Raw genomic sequence first — 12,784 nt, 5'->3', positions numbered from 1 at the left:
CATGTACTAGTAGAATTCTTAACTGGTTGTGTTTGAAATTTCTTAACTGAAAACCAAAATAAAAATATAATAATGAAGAAACGTCAAGCTGCTTTATTTGTAGCATAATTAACTGAACAATGCCGGAGCTCATTCTCAAGAGATTTGTCATCCTCAGCTTTCCTTGGATCCCGCTGTATGGGACCTCACCTGTGCTTGAAGAAGGGCTCCATAAGCTGGGGTGGAAGATAAGTAACTTTATCCCCTGTTTTTCTGCTTTGTCGGGTTTTTACATGGAGTAGTGAGGGTCTAGTAAATAACAAAACTTGCATTTTGACACAAGGTCTGCTTTAGGCCTCACGCACACTGAAGCTGCTTCTTTGAGCGTTTGAGATGTTTTGGGTTTTTGTTTTTCTCTTCCTGGTAACTCCCCTCCATGTTATTCAGTGTGTTCAAGCACACTGTAGGCTCTTTCAAGAGTTAAGAGGTAGAGTAGTTGCCATATATTAAAAAAAAAAAAAACCCTTCCAAAATTACATCTAGGAGAGGAGCTTTTGAGCTGAAAATAACACATGAATGAGCAAAAACGCACGAAAGTGCAAAAAATGCAGGTTTATGAAAGTTTCACATTTTTAGGTTATTTCCATGTACAATAGTCAGAGACTGCTGTTCTTTCATTGGATGCCTTCCAGTCAACCTTGGGATCCACATTTTTTTTTTACATACCGTATTAAAAAAAAAATATTTTCTTTTATATTTTTTTAAAAATACTTTCATCAGAGTAGTTCAATGCATTTTTTTTTTTCATGAATGGGTTAGGTTCATGACATTTCAGAATACTAGTGATCTGTGATTGGCTGCAGCTAATCACATGGTACAGGTGCTGTGGTTGGCCCAGGTACCATGTGATAGCTGTGGGCCAATCACAGCTCACTAGTAATGGAAGCAAAGCTGTTATGAATCACATTAATTCATAACAGCTTTGTTGACATTGTGATCATTTTACTGGGATCATGTGTCTTGTGGATGCCCCCCCTGTGTCTGTACAGGCAGAATGACATACGGGTACGTCGCATTGCCTGTCCATGCCACCCGCCCACAGTAAATGTCTGTGGGCGGTCGGCAAGTGTGTGTGTGTAGGTGTGTGTGTATGTATGTGTGTGTGTGTGTATATATATATATATATATATATATATATATATATATATATATATATATATATATATATATTAAAATAGATTTCATCCACATGCTTGCAAAATATCCAGAAGGAATATCATGCAAAAGCAAAGGGTATGTGAGTAGCGAAGACAACGAAGTACCCTGGGTTGCAGCTGCATTCTGAGAAATAGCAGCCTCTGCAACATAGGCAGCAGCACTATTTCACGAATCATGTCAGTAAGGGGATCCATGATTGCAGTGAAAAATAAAAATGGCTTTCTGCTCTCACAGTGCTCTCTCTCAGTCAAAATGACAACAGGAACTAGTTTTGCAATGCATTCAGGTCATTTTGGGAGTGAAAAATTAGTTGAGGGGAGTGTTTGTGAAAAAAAACGCTTATAAACTCTAACACACATTAACACGTGATACAAATGTGGGAAAATCAAGTTTTTAGTGCAAGCTTTTTCAAACTTTCATTTCTGGCATTTTTAGCTTTCCTAGTAAGAATGAGGTCTTAAAGTGGTTGAAATATGAAAAAAGCAGTAGTGGCAGTATTATGGAGGAGGCTTCAACAGAATGGCGGGCATAAATACTCTATATAAATGAGAGCGCGGTGCTGTCCAATCATAATCTCCTGATGAAGCCACGTGACCTTGTGGCGTAACGTGTAGGGGAGGGGCTTGATGACATCACGACGCTTGTAAAGTTTGTAGGAGACTGGTAAATAAACTTAAGAATGCAGATACCTTACTGAGGATATTGTGTTACTGTATGCTGGCACTATCTGGTGTAATACAGCACTAATAAGAAGGGAGTGTATTTCTGGAGTATTTGTGTGGGGAAAAAAAGTGTTTTAAGGATAAAGCACTATCTTTGGTTATCTTTTCCTTTTTGCTGAGCGGTGGAGGTAAAGGTATCTTTGAGAGTACTGTGGAACGCTGAGAGAAACTGCTTTTTAAGATGAAAGGCTGGGACCATATAGTCCACATATGAGGGATACACAGGCTTCCTGACTTTACATGTATTGTAAGGTCATGGGATCCAGGTGAGAGCACATCCGTGACGGTGGTGGCATTTATAACATTCGAACATCAATGTGGATGAATAGAAGCACTTAATAAACACTACAAGAAGATAGAAATAGTGAAGATCATATGTTAATGAATGGAGGTTTTATTATACACTTTTTGATTACATATTTTGGGTATATGCACAGAAAGCGCTGCACTGTTATTATTTAATTCAGTTCTGGCAGCTTTTCCTGACACCAAAAGTTAAAATGGTGATAGGGAGGGAGCTGCAGTATACAGCCTGTGACTCATATCCACAGCTGGGCTTTTTCTCTGTACTGTGTGAAGGGGAGGAGAGGGTCCCTTCCCTCCAATCAGGGCTCTGAGCTGTTGGCACTGTGAAAACTTCAGATTCCTCCCGCCTGCTCCTATATCTACAGAAGAAATGGCTGCAGATACACAGCTACAACTTATGTACAGTAGCAGGATTTGTTTCATCTCTATGTATCACCCAATGCTAGTCACTTCACTGGGTATATTAGTATTATACAGTATACTGTATATAAGTTGAATTAGAGAAGTTTGAGGTTGTTATAAAAAATAAACACACATACTCACCTCTATGCTGCAGCTGTCTTTTGCCGACTTTAAGCCCGAGAACCGAGCAATCACATGACTGCTGATCAAATATGTTCTAAGTGCATTAACAGTGCTTGATAGCAATCACTGAATCAACAGTAACCCATCAAAAAATCAGAAATAACCACACAAAAAGGGCATACATGAACATAATTGTCTTCTATGAATAAAGTGAGCACTAAGCAAGCCCAACTCGAATACTGTGATTCCACTAACGTGATTAATGAGAAAAAAAAGGTATCTAAAAGTGAATGCACAAATAACACAAGCACCACTAGCCGGCCATATCACAGCATAGCCTCATGGGTGGCTCTCTGGTTAAATGTAATAGCCTTTCCAGGATTATTTTTAAACTTTTTTAATTTATTAATATTTTTATATATTTTTCTTTGGTATCCAGTTGTTGTATATACAATCAATTTTTTAATAAACAAATTAATCTACTACACTATGGGAGCCCATACCTTTTTTCCTCTATGAGGAACCCACTACAGATCACATCACAAAGCACATGGAGAAAGGGAGGATATTCCAGGCACACGAACAGCTAGGACAGGGGAAGCGACCGCAGTGGTTACAATTACAAGGGCATTACCCCTGTGGGGGTGAGTGGATCTGGTGAGTGGGGACCCTGGAGGGGGAGCACAAAGTCACGAGAGGATTCTCTGAAAACACCTAAAAGTCACCATTTCTGTGTTACTCATTCTGAGTGAAGATTCAGTATATTACACGGACTACTAGCTGCACATTTATTCATGAACACTTTTTCTTTATATATATATATATATATATATATATATTTTATATATATATATTTTTTCACCCACTAAGTTTCTTGGCAAACACCCAAACCACCACATGTGAGCTATCACTTTGAGTGAAAGTATATGGACTATTATTTGTGCATTCACTTTTAGATACCCTTTTTTTTTGCTCATTAATCACGTTAGTGGAATCATGGTATTTGAGTGGGGCTTGCTTAGTGCTCAGTTTATTCATAGAAGACAATTATTTTCATGTATGCCCTTTTTGTGTGGTTATTTCTGATTTTTTGAAGGGTTACTGTTGATTCAGTGATTGCTATCAAGCACTGTTTATGCACTTAGAACATATTTGATCACTATATCCATTCGTGTTGCATAATAGTCCGCACACATACTATTTATTTATTATTGCTTGGTATACCACACCATTTAAGGTACACACCACTAACTGGCCACTTATACGCATACTACTTATATACTTATAGACCCCGTTTGGGGAGCTATATCAGGGGAGGCTGCATACCTAGAAAGGATCCTAAGCGCAGTCACTTATTATTTATTTTTACATGACTGCTGATCGTTCAGTTCTTGTCAGCTCTAAGCAGAGAGTGGTAACTGTCAGTCACCACTCTCTGCTCTGCCCCTCCAGTGTTCATTGGAGCACTGGCCTGGGGAGGGGGCAGGAAATGCTGGCTCCTACTCTTAGCCAAAAGTTGAGAGGCTGAGCCAGCTGCTGATCAGGTATCTGGGTGGATCCCAACAATATGTTGATCTGATTGAACTAATGCTCAAGTTGTGTTTTTATCTGACCTGAGCAAGGAGATGCAGCTGTTCTATACACATGCCATGGCAAAAATTAAATGGAAGGGGGCCACACGGCAACTGCAATGCACGTGGCAGCAGTGAGTTAAAACAAGCAGCAAGGAGGTGACATATTGTGTTCACACCGCTTGTCAAACACCTTCTGAAAAGTCATCTGCCAGTAGTAATAGCCACACAGCTGAATGACTCCTTTTATTCCCCTTTCTTACTCCGAGCCCCCCCTATAACCCTTTAGTTTTACACCCCACCTCCCTTCCCTCCTTCATCCCAGTGACAGTCCTCCTCAGACTGATACCAAAGAAGCAGCAGTATTTTTTCCCAACTTACACTGATGCAGCACCATTTTTTCTTTTAGGAACACCACTGAATCATGGACTCTTTTATAAGTAAATCTTAATCACAAGGTCTCATTTTAAGGATGGAAAAATGTGGAACCTTGTAGCAGCTCCAGGGTGGAGGTAAGTTGGTATCCTTAGTGGTAGCAACATTTTTGTGCTATATGTGGCATGCCTGCAATTCATAATTTGCAAATAATCACTTTAAGGGCATTAAAATAATTACAATGCTGCCATCTAGTGTACCTTCATAGAATAGAAGCACTGGAAAATCTCACCTACTAACTGCAGTCTGTCACCGAGTTAAAAACAAAATAGGTTCTGTAGATTTTTTCTTAAGTTGAATTTGTATGTAAGTTGGAACAGGTATATTTTTAAGTGTAACTCCAGCCAAAATAACTTTTAAATTTTTTTTTATAGTATAGGGAAGGGTTAACACCCCAGTAACATTTGTTTTACTGTTCTGTACCCCTGTTCAATAGATTTCACCTCTATTTCTGTCCCTGTGACAGTGGAATTTTGAAAATTTGGGGTTGTTGTGGAAATAAGGATTACATAGTTACATAGTGATAAAGCTTCAGTGGAGACACCTTTTTCCCATGATAACTCTTACAGGAGTGAATTTCCCTTCCTAGGGGTAGATTTCCTCTCACTTCCTGTTGTCTCTCCTAATTTGTAAGCACGAGTCGTATGTAAGTCAGAAGTTTGTAACTTGGGGACTGCCTGTATCATGTTTACATGAGAAGTGTGCATGAAAGCAAATATCCAGCACCAGTGCTGTTTTAGCTTCTGCTCTGCTCATGACTGCCATGGGAAGCCATGGAATTGTGTGGCATAGTGCAGCCTGGGCATTGCATTAAACATTAAGACTAGCATCATGCTATACTTGGTGGATGTGAAAGTGCATACATATTTATGTACAGTAAAGCGTTTGTTACGCCAACACTTCATATTCCTGATATGTGCCTGCTGTACCATGTACTTGTATGAGAAAGTATCCTGTTCTCATTGTATTGCTTCATTTGTGTGAAATCCCTGGTGTTCCTGTTAGTCCCCCTGTTTTCTTATTAAAAACTGACCACACTAAGAAGGAGAACACGCTGTGGTCAGTTCTCTAGCTATGCTGAGAACTCAGTATGTTTTCCTCCAATGATCAGACTTGTCCTGACATGCCCCCACTGCACAGCCATTCATTGGAAAGCTCAGTGTGCTGCTGCTTCTCCTCCCCCCAGCTCTTATGCAGCTGAGAAGAGGGTATGTGATCACTTATAAAAAAGGGAAAAGAGGTATTTAAAATTTATTTTTATATCTATACAAATATGTTTTCGTCCTTCATTTCTATTTTAAACTGAATGGGTTGTTCTACAAGGTGATTGTTTACAATCACTTTAACTAGCTATGATTTGCATATGAACATTTGATGATCCATGTAACTGAGGGAGTATTAGGGGGTTTGTGGTTTGCTTAAATGCATTTGCCAAAGCATTTTGTAATATACTTTTCTTATTTTGAATGCAGCTCCTTGGTGGCCTTCAATGTGGGATGCAACACAGCTTTTACTGCAAAACTTCCTAGTCCTGCGTTCCATCTCTTGCCCATGCATGTTCTAAACTTGCCACGAATACGCAGCTCTGTTTACATTTCCAGCATAGTGCCAGTTTGAATGACTCCTGCACATGCACGGGAGTGATGTCATCCTGCCCTGGCCAATCAAGAAGGCAGAAGACCGGCACCTGGAAGAAGCCATGTAGAAGATGCCGCACTGGTGAGGGACATTGCCGGCATCGGACTTTTGGAGCATAGGTAAGTATTGTTGTCTGTAGTTCTGCTATAATATAGGAGCACTGTTCCTTACTCAGCCACTTCCTCACCCTGTGAAGCTGCTTCTATGCCAGTCACCTCTTCCCTGTGAAGCTCCTTCTATGCCAGTTGTCTATCATGTGAAGCTACTCATCTCCCAGCCACCCCTCCACCATCAAATCACTCCTACCCCAGCAAATTCTCTGCTTATGCTGCCTATGCTGGCATAAAGGCGTTTCTCCCCCAGCTACTCTCCCTAATCAAGTCACTATTCTCCCAAGTATGTCCTCCCCCTGGTCAAGCTGCTCCACTTCCAACACCAGGTGTCAATGGGTCTGTTTATATTCAGACCCATTCATAATGTATGAATTGGTTTCAAGGTACACAAACCCATTTATATAATTGTAAGCAGGTATAGTGAGGGCCCTGGTGAATCACCATAATACTAGTTTAACAGTAGATTACTGTAAATGGAAGATAGAAACCCACAAAGAGGAAAGAAAAACGGGAAATTGGGACTTTCCCGATACCAGACAAGATATTAGTGATAATGAACAATGATACAAAAATGTAAAATATAAGTCTAAAAACGCAGCATTTTATCGGAACACTATTAAAAGGAACCCCTGAATAGACGGGGACAGTGTAATACACCATAAAATATTGACATACAAAATTGTAGTGGCTAAAACTATATGTAGTACAAAACTGGGACCAAAGACATGAATATTAATAATGGTGACAGATGCACGGGAAGAAAAGCCTCGATGCATTTTAACTTTTGTAGTCCTCAGGGGGCCAGCATCTATCTGTTGTCTACAAAGAGCTCTGTAACATATATAGATGTCAGTGTTTACAACAGCAAAATTGTTAGATAACAGTATTATATTCACCTAAAAAGGCAGTATAGTATTTACCAAGCTTACAAGCACAATAAAGCATGTACAAAAAATCACAGGTTTTAAGTATGTGTGGATGTCTCCAGAGGGGGTGGCACATGTTTCTCCAAATGTCCAAGGGAGCACAAGGATGTAGAAAGGGTCCCCAGGAACCAAAGGGGTCCTGATAAGAATATATGTATACCAAAATGAATAAATTAAATAATAAATGGATAAAGAATTGAAAGCCAAAGAGGTAGTGTATGTTGTAATACCTTGGGCATGTATGTTGTCACACAAAATGTGAGTCTGGTAGAGACCCCAAGGTAACTGGCTCACCTCTCTTTGAAAGAAAGATAGATGGCCCAAATATCATGTAATAATGGAAAAGGAACCATATAAGTAATTGAAATTAAATGGGAACCAGACAAAGCAAAAAATGGACACAAAAGAGATCATATAAGCTGAGCCTTACATAGAAAAACTGGATGTAAGTGGATCCTCACATGTGCAGATGGAGAATCAAGCAAAAAATGACGACCCGCCGATGTGCATCTTCCTCTGCCACCGTCAACAAGGAGAGAGAGGAGGAGCCATGGGCAAAGTAAGTATAAATTAGAAATGGGTATAGTCACATGATACAGATTGTCCAATTTGATGTGCCAATATTGGTATCAAAGGAGGGGAGCACAGGTCTGGAAGAGGAAAATGGAGCTGCACATTCCCTATCCTGAGTAGGGGGAAATGGAATATTCAGTTCCCTCATCGAACCCCCCCCCCCCCCGGGAAACTCAAGGGGGCCACGTGTTATGGATATTGTTGGACAATGGAAAAAAAAAAAAGAGAAAGAAGGGAGGAAAAATAGTTCCGTGGAATATGGAAGACATCCAACATTTACAATGAGCTTAAAAATCATCAACAACTTAAATATAAAAAAAAAAAAAGGGGGGGGGGATTAAAGGAAAAAGAAGACAGCCCAACACCAAGAAAGGGCTTATAGCTAATGATCTTAATGAGGCCGGGGGTTCTTTTTTTGTAATAGCAATTTGTTCCAATCACCACCTATGGGATCTGGAGTAGTAATATCCAGGGCCCAGAAGAGTAGTGGGGGAACATGATAATTGTGTGAATGAATAATGTATCTGCCTAAAGATGAATAATTATCACCTGATGTGGCGGTCTGAATGTGTTCTTTAATGCAATGCCAGAATTCTCTTTTGGTTTTTCCAATATAGAATGCCCCACAGAGGCAGTCTAAAATGTACACTACCCCTTGTGTGTGGCAATTAACTGAGTGTTTGGGTCGAAGGTTATAGTCACTGGGTAATGTGTGAGACCTGGATGCTCATATGTATTGCCACCATAGACAGGCACCACAGGGATGTGTTCCCAAAAAGAGGAACAGAAGGGTGCAAGGATTGAAAAACACTGGAAACTAATTTGTCCCTGATGGAAGAAGCTCTCCTGTAGGTAAATAATGGTTTGGAAGAAATAATTTCAGCAATTCTGGGGTCGGACGTAAGCAGATGCCAATATTTATTGAAATATTTTTTATACTTTCATGTTGAGAATTAAAAGTAGTGATAATTCTAGAGGGTTGCCTAGCAGTAGTGTTGGATTTAATTCTACTCCCAAAAAGGAGATGAGTGCTAGATTGTGAAAAAAGGCACGATTATTTCCGTAAGCATGTTTTGGAGTATCCTCTATCCAATAAACAATTTCTTAAATCATTGGCTGCTTTTTTTAATTTGGTGTTATCACTGCAGTTGTGACAAAGTTGCAGGTATTGTGAAAAGGGGATAGATTGGAGTAATGGCTTAGGATGAAAGCTATCAGCCCTGAGTATTATGGTCCCTGCGGAAGGTTATCTGTAAAGATTGCTAACCAGGGTCCCCTCCGGATTGATTTCTATCTCCACATCCAGAAAGGTAACCCTGTATCTGTCATATGACATAGTAAACGTGAGGTTGTAACAATTGGAATTCATAGAGGCATTAGAGGGGAATTATGAAGCAAGTCAACAGGGCCATCCCATAAAAGAAAAACATCATCAATATATTAGAGCCAGTGCAATATATGTTCCGAATAGGCAGAAAAGTCATCAGAAAGTAAAAAGAGATGTTCTCACTCCCTCAGGAGGAGCATGTCACCTTAATTACTGTGAATGGATTTTTCTGCAAAACCTCTTCATCAGGAAGGTAAAAGAAATCTTAACACCTGAACCTACCTTTGCAACTTTGGCACGTGTTAGTAAAACTGAAAGGCCTCATGCACACTGGGTGTTTTTACAGCTGCTGGTTTGGGTGTCAGATGTTGTTTTTTAACTGCCTCTAAATTCCCCTGTATGTTATCCTATGTGTTCATGCACACATAGGCTTTTAGCAACTTTTATGGCAGGAGAGCTTAGTGGCAGAAAAAAACCCTCTGCCAGCGCTTTCTGAAGCAGCAGTGTTTTGTCTGAAAAAATTCTCACGGCTCCTAAACTCTGCCTAGCATTGCCCAGCGTTTAGTAGAGTTTTTTTTTTTTGGAAGTGGAGGCTGCCAGTGTTCTTAACATCCGTTGAATAGCTTGGTTTTTAAAGAAAGCCAGCCAGCACATCCTTAACATCCTTAACAACGAATAAGTCATCAGATGTCTGTGGGGTTCCAGTCCATTAGCCAATCCATATAGGCCATTTAGGTCTGGTATGAATTTTAAAGGGAACCCCATGTAAAAATAAAAAAAAACAAAAAAAACTGCAATTTTATTTGTGGGGTCCCCCCAAAATCCATACCAGACCCTTAAGAGCTGTCAGATGACTGGAACCTTTGTTGGGACTGGAGCTGTTTTTTTGAGATGGCAATGGTGGGGGCGTCGTGATTGATGATGACTCTACTTTAGGGGACTTTTTTTTAAAGGACTTGTCAAAAACTGCCTACTGTCTTTTTTTACACTACACTTTTTTTTTGGAGGAATGAGTAGGATACTGTATGCTCCATACTCATTCACATATGGGGGGGGGGGGGCTTTGTATTATAAACTGCTATTTATTTAACAAACACAAAGGGACTAACCACTCTAATACATACCTTTATTTGAATAAAACCAGTTTCACGAATGCAAACAAACAAACAAACAGCATAACATCTACCACTGTTTCATCTACTAACTACATGATATCTCAAGACCGAGATGACCATAATCCTACCCATGTCCAAAGTCCTCTGAAGCCTGATTCACTTATTTTTGGCGTTTAACCCACCCAGCGTGTTTTATTGTTGGCTTGTGTTCTTGTGAATGACCAGTGCTGCTCCCCAACTGCTGTCAATTACACATCACAAGCCACCAGCTATTACTATAGTATTACTATAGTATAATATAGTATAGCAGCTGCAGAGGATTGCTGGCTCAGTCTTTTAAAAGTAGTAGAAAAGGCATGGCTGCAGAATGGAGAGGCGGCTGTAAAAAGTTGCTGGCTCCACCTTTTATTTGTACAAATGGAGAAGGGGAGGCACAGGAATGCATGGCAAGTTCTGACTGTAGAGTTTAGCAGAGGTGGATGTTGCATGGACTCTGAGTCTGCACTGTCTCCTCCTCCTCTGTTTATTCAGTTAGAATCACTCACCTTTATCCAGCATTGTCGGGTAGTGATGGGAGGGGATAGCTATTCAACAACACTGCTTAGGAACCACAGCACCAATTTTAATGGGGATAAGTGTATGTGTGCAGGGTCCCCTGAGGGATTTAACAAGCCTTATTACCTTCTGGTGAGACTCCTTTAAACAAAACCATATCACCTATTTGTTTGAACTCATAATGTCAGCCATGTAAACATATTACAGTTTCTCTTTTTCTCTCGATACTCCCACTCTATTTTTTGCTTGTGATTTTAGTGTTAAACTAATTCTTAATTCTAAAAAAAAGGTGTGGTGGTTGTGTTATTTTTTGCTTTCAAGCTTGCGATCCTTTTTTCAGCTATTCTTCCGGTAACACACTTCCTGTCCTTGGGTAACAATCTTCGCTCACTGCACTTTAGCTATAGAGAACTACAGAAGGCAGTTTATACAGTTGTATTAATAATAATTAATAATAGCAGCGTGTTTAAAAAAGTGAGTGAATTAATTAAGACCTTTTTTTTTTTTTTAAATCTGAGGTCATCTTATAGCAACCTGGTCTAAGTTGGTCTTATCCTCTCTTTTACAATGTATGACACAATCTTTTGAGTAGTTAGATCCATGCTAAAATTGTTTTAACTACTAAACTCCAGGGCTTAACGATGCAGTTTGCTTCAAACCCTTTCTGGAGGGTTTTAACTCTGGGGGGTATGGAGAGATAGGAACACCCCTCTACAGTGCCTTGCAAAAGTATTCACCCCCCTTGGCTTTTTACCTATTTTGTTACATTACAGCCTTTAGATTAATGTTTTTTTTTTTATCTGAATTATATGTGATGGATCAGAACACAATAGTCTAAGTTGGTGAAGTAATTAGAAAAAAAAAAAATATATACATAAAACTATTTTTCAGAAATAAAAAACTCATAATTGGCATGTGCGTATGTATTCATCCTCTTTGTTATGAAGCCCATAAAAAGCTCTGGTGCAACCAATTACCTTCAGAAGTCACATAATTAGTGAAATGATGTCCACTTGTGTGCAATCTAAGTGTCACATGATCTGTCATTACATATACACACCTTTTTGAAAGGCCCCAGAGGCTGCAACACCTAAGCAATAGGTACCACTAACCAAAACTGCCATGAAGACCAAGGAACTCTCCAAACAAGTAAGAGCCAATGTTGTTGAGAAGTACAAGTCAGGGTTAGGTTATAAAAAAATATCCAAATCTTTGATGATCCCTAGGAGCATGGAAAGAACATGGCACAACAGCAAACCTGCCAAGAGACGACCGCACACGAAAACTCACGGACCGGGAAAGGACGGCATTAATCAGAGAGGCAGCACAGAGACCTAAGGTAACCCTGGAGGAGCTGCAGAGTTCCACAGCAGAGACTGGAGTATCTGTACATAGGACGACAATAAGCTGTACACTCCATAGAGTTGGGCTTTATGGCAGAGTGGCCAGAAGAAAGCCATTACTTTCAGCAAAAAACAAAATGGCACGTTTTGAGTTTGCGAAAAGGCATGTGGGAGACTCCCAAAATGTATGGAGGAAGGTGCTCTTGTCTGATGAGACTAAAATTGAACTATTTGGCCATCAAAGAAAACGCTATGTCTGGCGCAAACCCAACAAATCACATCACCCAAAGAACACCATCCCCACTGTGAAACATGGTGGTGGCAGCATCATGCTGTGGGGATGTTTTTCAGCAGTTAGGACTGGGAAACTGGTCAGAGTTGAGGGAAAGATGGATGGTGCTAAATACAGGGATATTCTTGAGCAAAACCTGTACCACT

This window comes from Aquarana catesbeiana, linkage group LG01, assembly GCF_042186555.1.
Source record: "Aquarana catesbeiana isolate 2022-GZ linkage group LG01, ASM4218655v1, whole genome shotgun sequence".
NCBI lineage: Eukaryota > Metazoa > Chordata > Amphibia > Anura > Ranidae > Aquarana > Aquarana catesbeiana.
This window is presented reverse-complemented; position numbering follows the sequence as displayed.